The sequence below is a fragment of the Heptranchias perlo genome, unplaced genomic scaffold, assembly GCF_035084215.1.
Source record: "Heptranchias perlo isolate sHepPer1 unplaced genomic scaffold, sHepPer1.hap1 HAP1_SCAFFOLD_536, whole genome shotgun sequence".
Classification (NCBI taxonomy): domain Eukaryota; kingdom Metazoa; phylum Chordata; class Chondrichthyes; order Hexanchiformes; family Hexanchidae; genus Heptranchias; species Heptranchias perlo.
Genome location: NW_027139555.1, coordinates 145,001 through 153,764, shown reverse-complemented (window position 1 = coordinate 153,764; position 8,764 = coordinate 145,001).

The window sequence follows — 8,764 nt, the reverse complement described above, 5'->3', positions numbered from 1 at the left end:
CCGGGTATGGCTTGTTGCGTGCGGCAGGAGGAGGCGCAGCGTACGGTACCGAGCACTCGGAGGTGCGATGCTGCCCGCCGGAGTGACAGCGAAAGGCTGCGCACCGCTTTCCGCCTGGTAACTCGGCGTCCGTGAGACCGACCGACTCCGCTTTAGCGCCGGAGCTAGAGTGGGGCAAGGGGCACGTTTGGGTACCGGAACGATCACGTTCGCATACCGGGAAGTCGAGTGCCGGGCCGCTGAAAGCGAGCAGGGTGCCACCGACTCGTCGGGCCCACTCGGAGGCTGATATCTCAGGAAGGCCGAGGCCGATTTCCTCCGGGTATGGCTCGTTGCGTGCGGCAGGAGGCGGCGCAGCGTACGGTACCGAGCACTGGGAGGTGCGATGCTGCCCGCCGGAGTGACAGCGAAAGGCTGCGCACCGCTTTCCGCCTGCTAACTCGGCGTCCGTGAGACCGACCGACTTCGCTTTACCGCCGGAGCTAGAGTGGGGCAAGAGGCACGGTTGGGTACCGGAACGATCACGTTCGCACACCGGGAAGTCGAGTGCCGGGTCTCGAAACGGAGCCGGGTCGGCCCAATTTAAAACGGAGAATAGAGTGCTGCCCTCTGCGGGTGAAAACCTGGAAGTACGTTGGTTAATGATTTCCAGTTCACCCCGCTTGGTCAGGCCCACTCGGAGGCGGATAACTCCGGAACGCCGAGGCCGATTTCCTCCGGGTATGGCTCGTTGCGTGCGGCAGGAGGCGGCGCAGCGTACGGTACCGAGCACTCGGAGATGCGGTGCAGCCCGCCGGAGTGACAGCGAAAGGCTGCGCACCGCTTTCCGCCTGCTAACTCGGCGTCCGTGAGACCGACCGACTTCGCTTTACCGCCGGAGCTAGAGTGGGGCAAGGGGCACGGTTGAGTACCGGAAGGATGACGTTCGCACACCGGGAAGTCGAGTGCCGGGCCGCTGAAAGCGAGCAGGGTGCCACCGCTCGGGGCCCCGGTTTGTCCGTCCCACCCGGAGGCCCATATCTCCGGAAGGCACAGGCCGATTTCCACCGGGTATGGCTCGTTGTGTGCGGCCGGACCAGGCGCAGCGGACGGTACCGAGCACTCGGAGGTCGGGCGCTGCCCGCCGGAGGTACAGCGAATGGCTGCAAACCACTTTCCGCCGCCTCCCTCCGCGGGCGTGAGACCGACGGTCGTCGGGTTTGTTTCCGCGGCTAGAGCAGGACGAGGGGCAGCGAACGGTACCGGAAGGAACCCGGTCGCACACCGGGAAGTCGACTAGCGGGCCGCCGAAAGCGAGCACGGGGCCCCGGTTTGTCCGTCCCACCCGGAGGCCCATATCTCTGGAAGGCACAGGCCGATTTCCACCGGGTATGGCTCGTTGTGTGCGGCAGGACCAGGCGCAGCGGACGGTACCGAGCACTCGGAGGTCGGGCGCTGCCCGCCGGAGGTACAGCGAAAGGCTGCAAACCACTTTCCGCCACCTCCCTCCGCGGGCGTGAGACCGACGGTCGTCGGGTTTGTTTCCGCGGCTAGAGCAGGACGAGGGGCAGCGAACGGTACCGGAACGAACCCGGTCGCACACCGGGAAGTCGACCAGCGGGCCGCCGAAAGCGTGCTCGGGTCCCCGGTTTGTCTGTCCCACCCGGAGGCTGATATCTGAGGAAGTCCGAGGCCGATCTCCTCCGGCTAACTCGGCGGGCAATGTGTCCCCCCCACCATCTTCGGCTGATTACCGTGGCTGGACCGGATCAAGGAGCAACGGAACCGTGCCAGAACGACGTCGGTCGGACGGCGTGAACTGATAGTGCCGAGGCCGGAAACCGAGCCGGAAATGTGCACCGATTTATTGGTCCCACTCGCAGGCCCATATCTCCGGAAGGCCGAGGCCGATTTCCTCCGGGTATGGTTCGCTGCGTGCAGCCGGAAGGGGAGCAGCGGACGGCACTGAGCAGCCGGAGGTGCGGCGCTGCCCGCCGGAGCTGCAAGCGAAAGGCTGCGCACCGCTTTCCGCTGGTTAACTCGGCAGGCCGTCAGGCCGACCGACTCCGCTTCAGCACGGGAGCTAGAGTCGGGCAAGGGGCACCGAAGGGTACCGGAAGGATCACGTTCGGACACCGGGAAGTCGAGTGCCGGGCCGCCGAAAGCGAGCTCGGGGCCCCGGTTTGTCCGTCCCACCCGGAGGCCCATATCTCGAGAAGGCACAGGCCGATTTCCTCCGGGTTTGGCTCGCTGCGTGCGGCCGGACGAGGCGCAGCGAACGGTACCGAGCACTCGGAGGTGCGGCGCTGCCCGCCGGAGGTACAGCGAAAGGCTGCAAACCGCTTTCCGCCTCCTCTCCCCTCGGGCGTGAGACCGACGGTCGTCTGGTTTGCTTCCGCGGCAAGAGCAGGACGAGGGGCACCGAGCGGTACCAGAACGAACCCGGTCGCACACCGGGATGTGGAGTGCCCGGCCCAAACCCGCTACCCCCCCCCCCCCCCCCCACCCGAAAGCGAGCCCCGGTTTGTGGATTAAAAGTGAAGCGGCAAAGATTTGTAAAACAGCGTGAAATGATGAACCAGAAGCCCAAAGTAATGGTGGGAATAAAAGTTCCGAAATGTGAAATGGTGAACCAGAAGTTGTGTGAACTGTTTAACCCAAAGTGGCAAAAATGGATTAAAAGGGGTGAAATGATCGACCGCAAAGCAGGGCAAGCATTAAACAAAAGCAGCAGCATTTTTTAAAAAGGGACAAATGGTTTACCAGAATCCCAAAAGAATGCTCAGAGACTTAAGTCCCAAAGGGGCAAATGGTTAACCAGAAGCTGGGTGAACTGCTTAACCCAAAGTGGGAAAAAGGATAAAAAAGGGGTGAACTGATCAACCAGAAGTCGACAACAATGTGCGGCGATTAAGTCTGAAAGAGGGAAAGGTTGACCGGAATGCAGGGAAATGATTAAACAAAAGCAGAAAAATTCAGTAAAAAGGGGCAAGTGGTGAACCAGAAGTTGGGTGAACTGCTTAACCAAAAGTGGGAAAGAGGATTAAAAGGGGTGAAATGATGAACCAGAAGGCGAAAGCAATGTGCCGCGTCGAAGTCCTAAAGGGGAAAAGGTTGACCAGAAAGCAGGGAAATGATTAAACAAAAGCAGAAAAATTCAGTAAAAAGGGGCAAGTGGTGAACCAGAAGTTGGGTGAACTGCTTAACCAAAAGTGGGAAAGAGGATTAAAAGGGGAGAAATGTTGAACCAGATGTCGAAAACAATGCGCGGCGATGAAGTCTGAAAGAGGAAAAGGTTGACCGCAAAGCAGGGAAAGCATTAAACAAAAGCAGCAGCATTTTAAAAAAAGGGACAAATGGTTTACCAGAATCCCAAAAGAATGCTCAGAGACTTAAGTACCAAAGGGCAAATGGTTAACCAGAAGCTGGGTGAACTGTTTAACCAAAAGTGGGAAAAAGGATTAAAAGGGGTGAAATGATTAACCAGAAGGCGAAAGCAATGTGCCGCGTCGAAGTCCTAAAGGGGAAAAGGTTGACCATAAAGCAGGGAAATGATTAAACAAAAGCAGAAAAATTCAGTAAAAAGGGGCAAATGGTTAACCAGAAGTTGGGTGAACTGCTTAACCAAAAGTGGGAAAGAGGATTAAAAGGGGAGAAATGTTGAACCAGATGTCGAAAACAATGCGCGGCGATGAAGTCTGAAAGAGGAAAAGGTTGACCGCAAAGCAGGGAAAGGATTAAACAAAAGCAGCAATATCTTTTAAAAAGGGACAAATGGTGAACCAGAATCACAAAAGAATGCTCAGAGACTTAAGTCCCAAAGGGGCAAATGGTTAACCAGAAGCTGGGTGAACTGTTTAACCAAAAGTGGGAAAAAGGATTAAAATGTTGTGAAATGATTAACCAGAAGGCGAAAGCAAAGTGCGGCGGCGAAGTCCAAAAGGGGAAAAGTTTGACAAGAAAGCAGGGAAATGATTAAACCAAAGCGGAAAAATTCAGTAAAAAGGGGCAAATGGTTAACCAGAAGCAGGGTGAACTGCTTAACCAAAAGCGGGAAAGAGGATTAAAAGGGGAGAAATGTTGAACCAGATGTCGAAAACAATGCGCGGCGATGAAGTCTGAAAGAGGAAAAGGTTGACCGCAAAGCAGGGAAAGGATTAAACAGAAGCAGCAATATCTTTTAAAAAGGGACAAATGGTGAACCAGAATCCCAAAAGAATGCTCAGAGACTTAAGTCCCAAAGGGGCAAATGGTTAACCAGAAGCTGGGTGAACTGTTTAACCAAAAGTGGGAAAAAGGATTAAAATGTTGTGAAATGATTAACCAGAAGGCGAAAGCAAAGTGCGGCGGCGAAGTCCTAAAGGGGAAAAGGTTGACCAGAAAGCAGGGAAATGATTAAACAAAAGCAGAAAAATTCAGTAAAAAGGGGCAAATGGTTAACCAGAAGTTGGGTGAACTGCTTAACCAAAAGTGGGAAAGAGGATTAAAAGGGGAGAAATGTTGAACCAGATGTCGAAAACAATGCGCGGCGATGAAGTCTGAAAGAGGAAAAGGTTGACCGCAAAGCAGGGAAAGGATTAAACAGAAGCAGCAATATCTTTTAAAAAGGGACAAATGGTGAACCAGAATCACAAAAGAATGCTCAGAGACTTAAGTCCCAAAGGGGCAAATGGTTAACCAGAAGCTGGGTGAACTGTTTAACCAAAAGTGGGAAAAAGGATTAAAAGGGGAGAAATGTTTAACCAGAAGGTGAAAGCAAAGTGCGGCGGCGAAGTCCAAAAGGGGAAAAGTTTGACAAGAAAGCAGGGAAATGATTAAACCAAAGCGGAAAAATTCAGTAAAAAAGGGGCAAATGGTTAAACAGAAGCAGGGTGAACTGCTTAACCCAAAGTGGGAAAAAGGATTAAAAGGGGAGAAATGTTTAACCAGATGTCGTAAACAAGGTGCGGCGATGAAGTCGGAAAGAGGGAAAGGTGGACCGCAAAGCAGGGAAAGCATTAAACAAAAGCAGCAACATTTTTAAAAAAGGGACAAATGGTGAACCAGAATCCCAAAATAATGCTCAGAGACTTAAGTCCCAAAGGGGCAAATGGTTAACCAGTAGCTGGGTGAACTGTCTAACCCAAAGTGGGAAAAAGGATTAAAAGGGGTGAAATGATTAACCAGAAGGCGAAAGCAAAGTGCGGCGGCGAAGTCGTAAGGGGAAAAGGTTGACCAGAAAGCAGGGAAAGCATTAAACAAAAGCGGCAACATTTTTTAAAAAGTGGCAAATGGTTAACCAGAATCCCAAAAGAATGCTCAGAGACTTAAGTCCCAAAGGGGAAATGGTTAACCAGAAGCTGGGTGAACTGGTGAACCAAAAGTGGGAAAAAGGATTAAAAGGGGAGAAATGTTTAACCAGAAGGCAAAAGCAAAGTGCGGCGGCGAAGTCCAAAAGGGGAAAAGGTTGACAAGAAAGCAGGGAAATGATTAAACCAAAGCGGAAAAATTCAGTATAATGGGGCAAATGGTTAACCAGAAGCTGGGTGAAATGGTTAACCGAAAGTGGCAAAAAAAGATTTAAAGGGGAAAAATGATTAACCAGAAGTCGACAACAATGCGCGGCGATGAAGTCTGAAAGGGGAAAAGGTTGACCACATAGCAGGGAAACGATTAAACAAAAGCGGCAACATTTTTTAAAAAGTGGCAAATGATTAACCAGAATCCCAAAAGAATGCTCAGAGACTAAGTCCCAAAGGGGAAATGGTTAACCAGAAGCTGGGGGAAATGGTTAACCAAAAGTTGCAAAAATGATTAAAAGGGGTGAAATGATTAACCAGGAGGCTAAAGCAATGTGCCGCGGTGAAGTCTGAAAGAGGGAAAGGTTGACCAGAAAGCATTAAACAAAAGCGGCAACATTTTTTAAAAATTGGCAAATGATTAACCAGAATCCCAAAAGAATGCTCAGAGACTAAGTCCCATAGGGGAAATGGTTAACCAGAAGCTGGGGGAAATGGTTAACCAAAAGTTGCAAAAATGATTAAAAGGGGTGAAATGATTAACCAGAAGTCGAAAATAATGTGCGGCGATGAAGTCCTAAAGGGGAAAAGTTTGACCACAAAGCAGGGAAAGCATTAAACAAAAGCGGCAACATTTTTAAAAAAGTGGCAAATGATTAACCAGAATCCCAAAAGAATGCTCAGAGACTAAGTCCCAAAGGGGAAATGGTTAACCAGAAGCTGGGGGAAATGGTTAACCAAAAGTTGCAAAAATGATTAAAAGGGGTGAAATGATTAACCAGGAGGCTGAAGCAATGTGCCGCGGTGAAGTCTGAAAGAGGGAAAGGTTGACCAGAAAGCATTAAACAAAAGTGGCAACATTTTAAAAAAATTGGCAAATGGTTAACCAGAATCCCAAAAGAATGCTCAGAGACTAAGTCCCAAAGGGGAAATGGTTAACCAGAAGCTGGGGGAAATGGTTAACCAAAAGTTGCAAAAATGATTAAAAGGGGTGAAATGATTAACCAGGAGGCTAAAGCAATGTGCCGCGGTGAAGTCTGAAAGAGGGAAAGGTTGACCAGAAAGCATTAAACAAAAGCGGCAACATTTTTTAAAAATTGGCAAATGATTAACCAGAATCCCAAAAGAATGCTCAGAGACCGAGTCCCAAAGGGGAAATGGTTAACCAGAAGCTGGGGGAAATGGTTAACCAAAAGTTGCAAAAATGATTAAAAGGGGTGAAATGATTAATCAGGAGGCTAAAGCAATGTGCCGCGGTGAAGTCTGAAATTGGGAAAGGTTGACCAGAAAGCATTAAACAAAAGCGGCAACATTTTTTAAAAATTGGCAAATGATTAACCAGAATCCCAAAAGAATGCTCAGAGACTAAGTCCCAAAGGGGAAATGGTTAACCAGAAGCTGGGGGAAATGGTTAACCAAAAGTTGCAAAAATGATTAAAAGGGGTGAAATGATTAACCAGGAGGCTAAAGCAATGTGCCGCGGTGAAGTCTGAAAGAGGGAAAGGTTGACCAGAAAGCATTAAACAAAAGCGGCAACATTTTTTAAAAATTGGCAAATGATTAACCAGAATCCCAAAAGAATGCTCAGAGACTAAGTCCCAAAGGGGAAATGGTTAACCAGAAGCTGGGGGAAATGGTTAACCAAAAGTTGCAAAAATGATTAAAAGGGGTGAAATGATTAACCAGGAGGCTGAAGCAATGTGCCGCGGTGAAGTCTGAAAGAGGCAAAGGTTGACCGGAAAGCATTAAACAAAAGTGGCAACATTTTTTAAAAATTGGCAAATGGTTAACCAGAATCCCAAAAGAATGCTCAGAGACTAAGTCCCAAAGGGGAAATGGTTAACCAGAAGCTGGGGGAAATGGTTAACCAAAAGTTGCAAAAATGATTAAAAGGGGTGAAATGATCAACCAGAAGTCGAAAATTATGTGCGGCGATGAAGTCCTAAGGGGGAAAAGTTACCCAGAAGGCAGGGAAATGATCAAACGAAAGCAGCCAAAAAATTATTAAAAGAGGGGAACTGATGAACCAAAAGGTGAGAAACGGCCCGCAGAGACTAAGTCCAAAACGGGAACTGGTGAACCGGAAATGATTAACCAAAAACTAAGTCCGAAGAGGGAACTGGTAAACCAGAACTGAGTAACCCGATTTTTAAAATTAATTATAAATGGGGAAACGATTGAGCAAAAGGCGGAAATTAAGTCACAGGGACCAGGTCCGAAAGGGCAAGAGGTTACCCCGTAGGGGGCATTCGTCAACTCAATCTGAAAATTTTGAAGGCAAATCTGACCAAAATGCGGAAATCGGACCACACCGCGAGGGGCGCCATTCGACGGGGCAGGGGTAGACGCGTCGAACGGTACCTGAAGGTCCCGGCTGCGACACGTGAGTCCGGAGATATGGCCAGTCAAAGTCTGATGGGAGGTACCGAAGCCGAAAAATCGAAACGCGTTTGCGGCGATTCGGTGTCAGAGAGTCGGTCACGAATTCAAATTCGTCCCGCTGATTCGCCAATTGCCAGCCGGTTCCGGGGGGATTGGCGGGGTACCTGCAGGATAGTAAGAGGTGGCATGTCGAGACTTAGCCTGTTTACCAGACTTGTGTCTAGCGCCTCCAGGTCTGCAGAGACCGACCCGGGCTGCCGCCCAACCGACTTTTAAGCCTTTTGGGAGTGGGAATTTTTCCCATTTTTCCCCATTTTTCGGGTTTTTTGGTCGGGCTTGAAAACGGCGGCCCCGAGGCCTCCCGGGGCTGGCGGGCTTCGGCTCCCTTGCGAGAGGGTCCGAATTCCACCCGTTTAAGCCCAGAAAGGAGTTCGGAAGTCAGTCGGTCGAGGGAACCCCTTCGGAAGTCCGACGGGGATGGATTCGGCCGGCGTTTCGGATCTCCGGTCAGAGGATTCCCCCCCTGGGCGGGGGGGTGCGAGTAGCTGCCGGCAAACGGTCCCTTGCACTTGTGGCACAAAAAGTCCGAGCACAGGTTAATGAGTTGGCCGCGGAAGCCCCTATGCCGAAATGAGAAAGCCCCCGTTGCGGGGATTTAGTGACGCATCTGCGGCCGGAGGTGGGAGGCCGTCCTGCCGAATTGACACTTGTCATTCGGGCACCTAGGGATTGGTCGGGTACCCGGAGATTTTCGAGAACACGATTTTCAGAGCTTTCTCTGACAGCCCAGGTGCACTTTAAGAGTGCCTGAAAAAGTGACACTTGGCAAAAGGCTCTCAATTTCAAAGCGGAGACCTTTACAAGAGCACTCGGAAGTCACCTGTCAGCATTTAAAGCTACATCAG